Consider the following 6,879-nt stretch of genomic DNA (forward strand, 5'->3'; position numbering starts at 1 on the left):
TGTCATTATTTAGTTATAGGGATGTTGTTTATGACGATTCATTGTCTTGGGTCACAAACAAATCTATACAAAAAATTCAAAAGCGTGATATTTTTATTCCATATTCGTTTTAGAAATAGCATAACAAGTTATCTTAACCAACAACAAATCTGAAACATGTTTCATAGGAAAACCGCATAATATGTTTAATTTTGGATATAAATTTATAAATACAGACAGGATTTGGGCGCTTAGCAAATGATCAATGTTTTGTTGTTCCATTACATAACCACTACATATGAACTATCTTTCAGCTACATTGCTATAAAAATGTGAAATGGGTTACAACAGGGTGTAAATAATTTATCACAAGAGTAAGCCCAACCTTCAGCTTTGTGTATCTATATGTGTGATTAAGTTCTTAAAAAATGCGAGTTAAAAACCGAGCGCAAAATAATTATTATTAAATTAAAAAATGTGTATATATATCTCGATGTCGATGTCACAGGACACATGGGTGGTCGTTGCTCCAGGTTTCCCTCGACTGGTTCACATTTATAGTACGGAATATATTAGCAGTTTTGTATGTTTCTTGGCTTACTTGTTTTTTTCTTTTTCATTATTTACTTTTATCAACAATAATTAATTTCAAGGGTTTTTTCACAATAAATGGTTCGAATTTGAATAGCCTTAGAAATAAAAAGGTATGGTAATACCCTAAAGTTTGCAGAATAAAATAAATGTGATTTTTCCGCCATCTGTTGTGTATCTGCACTATACTTCATTTTAATTCAATTATATATAATTAATCTTATTCATATGTGTACTTTAACATTATTTATTTGATACTCTTACAAACTACATTGATTGTTGAAACATTAATTTTAGAATTACTATAATTTTTATCACTAATACATTATTTACAATCTTTCCAGAAAGTTAAAACCAAAGTAAGACATGTTTTCATTGACAATTCAAATTATTCTTCAGGGGTCTTAAAACAAGCGGTACTATCTTTAATATTACTTTTTGAATAACAAACTTCTTCAGAATAAGGCAGATCATGAAGATTCCTAAACTTAATCGAATTATGCTCGTTGTGTAAATACGTACGAAACCTCTCACCAAAAAACTGATCCACAAGTTTAAAAGCAGCAAATGTATACGCAAATATAACACACATTAAAACGCACTTAATAATAGGAAAAACCATTATTTTTAAAATAATTTAACTGGTTCTACTATAATAGTCTTCATAAATCCAGTAAACAGCGTCAAAAACTTTTTCTATTTGGGACCATGAGGCTACCAGAAAGCAAATTAATGCGTTACCAACAACAAACAATTTTAGGTTTTGTAGGCCTTCTTCTGATTGCAGCCAATCCGAAAAGTTTTCTTCTGGAAATTCTTCTGAAGGTTTATCGGCTGGTGGTTCACTTGTAGTACGAGTTATGTCTTGCTTGAAGTTTAAGGAGGACTTATTAGAATATCGTGTTTTTTGTTTAGGCATAGTTTAGCATGGGTTTGTTGGCATTCCACCAAATTTCATATAACCTGAAATAATTTAAAAAAATTACCTTATATACAGGATGACTTAGTTACTTACTTAAAAAGACAAAACAATGAATCAGAAACCACTTAGTTAGGTACAAGGCGATTTTTTTCAAGAACTGATCAGTTTATTGTTCTAATAATTCATTGTCACTTCCCAAACCCTTAAACTAAGTATAATAACTTCAAACTATTGAAAGATTTCGATACTCTCTATACATCAGACTATAAGAAATTGTCTCTCTTTACCCATAATATAATGTAAAGAATTTAAAGAAAAAATTGACATTGAGTGATAGTTTTAGTGCACGAATAATTTTGAATAATTTTTTTTAATTACGCCATATTGTACAGGAAATAATGAAAGTATCTGCCAAACACGCAGGAACTGAGTCTTAGGAACTTTCACAACAAATTTGGAATATAAATAAGACATCCTTTATGTGTCTTATAAGAGGTATATTGCACATTTTTTTCCTGACACAGTAACGATAATCAAGGATGACTATATTCTCCATGCAACCACAAGTATAGGTATAATTTATTCCTTCCGATCTCGGTTATTTATAATGCCAAGGATAAAAACATAAATAAAAAGTAAAAAATTTTGCAAAATTGGAATTCTTTTTGTGAGCCAATATTTTCTATCAAAATGTGTAAACATATACCGGACGTAACATTATACATATAAAATAATTGTGTCAAAAATATTATTCAAAAGTATATCTAGATACTTACTCATAAATTGCGTCTATAGTTCACTTGCACATCAAAATACCTATTACCAAAAACTAAACAGAAACTCGCAAGAATTTACAAAAGGTTTCATATAATTAAATTACAAGCGTGTTATTTAGGAAATCAATAGGATTAAAATCCCTTGACTTTGGTGACAACTACACAATACATATAGAGTTGGCCATTTTAGTAATAATTGCATTAAGGAATAAAAATAACTTTGTACAACTACACCAATAATAACGGACAAAAACTTAACTTTTACTCTAATGCAGTTTCTCTTTTACAGAACAGGATAGTTGCTTATCCATATCGACTCCAACAAATCTGGTAGTTTATGCTCATGAACATAAACGAATTGATAGGGAAATACTTGTTAGCCAGATTATAACACGTTCAGCTGGATGCGATATCTTAGACTCCAAACAGACAGAAATCAATACCAATGCAATAGTATTACATAAATTGGCTGGAACGTTTCTAATGATTATACACTTTTGATTGCTCTCTAACGCCTTTGATCTCTAAAAGCACGTTGAGGTTTCTGTTGCTGTAATTTAATTTGAGATCCATCATTGATCGAAGTTAATTTTAGCCAAAAAAAATCATATTTTTTTCTCTCTCATCTTTGAAATGTTATAAATTCCTCATTAATTCTATCTAAATGTGTTCTATTATTGTGTTAGCAACATGAGGTACTTTTTGCTGCACAAAGATGTTGTCTGTTGTTATCTGACACAAATAGTTATTGAAGAATTCATCGATCCAGCTGAATAAAGATACACTCAAATGAATTTTTATAAAAATCATGTTTAATAAACCCTGTTTATTATTTAAACCATATCTAATATAACCATATCCCTATCAGATTAAAATACGCCCGACCGTGAAATTTCTCACCGCAAAAGAGCCAGAGAAAAATTTAGATGCCAAATGGTCTTCATCAAATTTAACCCTCTAATGCACCTGCCCGACTTAAGGCGGACTTCATTCAAATTCCATTTAAAACCAAAATATGTCTTTTATTAACGCTACTGCATAATATGCTTGCCTTTGGGCAAATTCTACTCAATATTCTAATGTATATTTGGTTGCCTACTTCTTGCAACGACGTAAACAACGCCTGGTTTAATTAATTTTCATTTGAAATCGGGTCAAAAAGCGAGTCCGTACGTGATTGTTATTTTGGTGGAAAGTTTTAAATTGTTTTCAAACGGATTTTGGTGTTAAGACAATTATCGGTAAGTGATTTGTACCTTATTGAGTTAAGAAATTTATGTTAGTTGTTGCTAAAATTAAATAGGACAGCCAAGAGCCCCTCTACAAGCGTACCCGCCTACAGGCGGACATATGCAATGCCTAATATAAATTTTACTACAAATTGGTAAATAAACGTTATTACATAATATATTAAATTTTGCGATATTTTCAGTTATGGCTGGATGTCGCAAGTATTTTGATACTTCCAAAATATCATCAGATGAGGCGTTTGACATAATTGAGGGTCTTCCTGACGACACTGATAGCGAGGGTGATATAGACAGTGACGCTAGCTACGACAGCGATGAGCCTCTTAGCAAGTTGGTTACTGCCGAAGATGAGTTAAAACTCGATCATAATGAAACAACTTTTGAAGTTGTAGACAACTTTGAAGAAATAGAGCCAGAGCAACCAGCCCAATCATCTGATAATTCGTCAATAAGTACCAAGTACGAAACCAAGTACTAGTTTTAATGTACCTAAACCACCCACTGAAGAAGATGAACCTCCTGCTAGTGCTAGTAGTTCAAAGCGTAAATCAACTTATAAGCGTTCTAATCGTGTCCGACCGAACCTGCTCAAGAAGAAGATGGGCCAGAAGTTCCTACCCCAGGAACGTTTTCGGGGGATATTACTGGCATAACTAACAATTCGCCGGAATTCAAATCTATTATTTGGAGGAAAAAAAATCTTCAATTACACATAAATGAAGTTGTATTTCGGGGAGAAAAACAACTTCTAGCTGCTTTGAAGGATCTTAACACTCCCTTTTGCGTTCGGTACTTTTTGAATGACGATTTTTTACAGCATCTGACCGAACAGACCAATTTATATGCACGCCAAAAAAATATTTCCACGAGGTTCACTACAGATGCAACTGAACTACGACAATATATTGGAATACTTATATATATGTCGGTTTATCGTTGTCCAAATGTAAGATCATATTGGGGAAGACATTCTTTTGAAGGGATTCGTCAGACGATGCCGGTGTTGCGATTTAAGGAGATTCGACGGTATCTTCATTTCAACGATAACTTAACGATGCCGGGCAAAGGTAGACCAGAATATGACAGTTTGTATAAGGTTCGGCCCCTCATAACACATTTTAATAATGTATTTTTATCCGTACCAATGCTTCCAACACTTTGCGTGGATGAACAAATATGCGCAACAAAAATGACTGGAAGCCCTCTTAGGCAATATCTACCTAATAAACCTCATAAGTGGGGTTTTAAATTTTTTCCCCTTTGTGATTATTCAGGCTTTTCGTATGCTTTTGAAATATATACTGGTGCAGGAGATAATAATATAATTCCTCGAAACTCTCCAAATCTGGGGGCATCCTCTAATGTGGTGGTCCATTTATCACAAATTTTGTAAACCACATCGTTTATTTTGATAATTTTTACACGTCTCTGGGCCTAGTTGTTTATCTCCGAAGTAGAGGTATTTACTCATTAGGCACTGTGCGCCCAAATCGTGTACCCAATTGTAGATAAGTTATCAAGTGATGCTGAAATAGCAAAAAAAAACAGTGGAAAGAGGTTATTCGGAAGAATATATAGGAAGTGCATTTGGTATTGATATAACCTCTGTTTTGTGGCATGACACCAAGTCTGTTCGACTTATATCTTCTTACGCTGGGACAAAAAATTTTGCCTCTACGTACGTAAATGAAGTTCTAAAGTCAGCTCGCTGGGATAGAAAAGATGCTACGAAATTGAAAATTATCAAAGAATACAATAGACACATGGGAGGTGTGGATTTAATGGATGGACTAATAGGGAGATATCACATTCGGATGAAAACTCGCAAATGGTCCAACCTCATCTTGTATCATCTTATAGACGTCGCGATCGTAAATTCATACATATTGTACCACCGCATTCACTCTGAAAAAGAAAAAATCGAGTTACCAGTTTTTAGGTCGATTGTGGCTGAATCGATTTGCAATTATGGACAAATCGGACGTAAAAGAAGCGTTGGTCGACCATCCTCTTCGTCCCCCAGATCATCACCTGTGCCAAAAAAGCGAGCATACCTACCAACAGAAGACGTTCGATTCGATCAAGTAGGACATTGGTGCATATTCCGTGATCGATCAGGTAAAAAACAGTGTAAATTTCCAAAATGTACGTCAGAAACTCAAGCATTTTGTCTAAAATGTAATTTAAGTTTATGTAACTTTCCAACCAAATCCTGTTTCTTTGATTTTCATAATAAAAAATAAAAGCATTTTTCTATATTATTTCATAACACAATATAGCGGTAATGCACCGGTCCGCCTCAAGGCGTACCGTTTTTATCGGACAGCTAGGGGATAAAAGAGACGTCTAAATAAGTTTATATTATTAGATTTATGTTTTAAATATCAAAATTATACAAAAATAATTTCTTTAATGCAGAAATAAATTTATGCATTAGAGGGTTAAGGTTACCATAAGGTCATTTCTAAAATCTCGACACTCTTTTGGTTTTTCAAAGTAGATAATTCATCGAACATAAGATCCTGTACATCACACTTAAAGCCGAAAACAAGTCATTTTTAATACTGGAAAGACTTGTTTTAAGTCAGTTTGCGTCACATCAATCTCCAACATTTCAAGGTCTTAAGAAATTACACTCCTTATGCATAAATGTTTGTCTATGACTCGGAATATATAGATGTCATACTCAGAATATAGTGGTGTTACCTATTAACAAAATGGAGCTCAGGTTATTGATGGATATTAAGAACGAAATGGAACCCATTACTGCCCCTTGTCGTAAAAGTTCAACGATCAAAACACCGAGAACAATCAACCAAATAAGATTGAATCCCATTCGGAGCCATACCCCTGAACCACCTCGGTAACCAGTGATGCACAGGGACATACTAGAGAACACTGCTTTTGCAGCCACTAAATAGCACTTCACAGATGGCTCGTAATTGTCCTTGTGCAAGATCCAATCCTTTTTTCTGTGGCCGTTTCTTAGGAAATCGGTTTCGCAGCATTAATTAATAAATTAAAACTTGTCAAAAAATATATTTGGTTTTCAGTTTGTGCCTCTGGAACCCATTTAGCCATCACGAAACGGTTGATATTAAAAGAAAAAACAATTATCATGGCTTTAAATTTTGATTTCGACATCCTTGCTTTTTTATTTTTGGGAACACAAATTGGGTTCACAATCACAAAATCCTGTTTCATTTTTTTTTTGGAATATCCAGATTTCATCGTAAGTAAGTGTTGTTTTCCACCAATGCAGGCTCTTCATCTAACGTCTCAAAAAAATCTGAGCAGATCTGTTGATGAGGTTTTAGTCAGAGGTTAAATTTCTTTGGGATCAATGTCGTACAGATTTTCT

Source organism: Anthonomus grandis, chromosome 1 (assembly GCF_022605725.1).
Source record: "Anthonomus grandis grandis chromosome 1, icAntGran1.3, whole genome shotgun sequence".
In the NCBI taxonomy this organism is placed as follows: domain Eukaryota; kingdom Metazoa; phylum Arthropoda; class Insecta; order Coleoptera; family Curculionidae; genus Anthonomus; species Anthonomus grandis.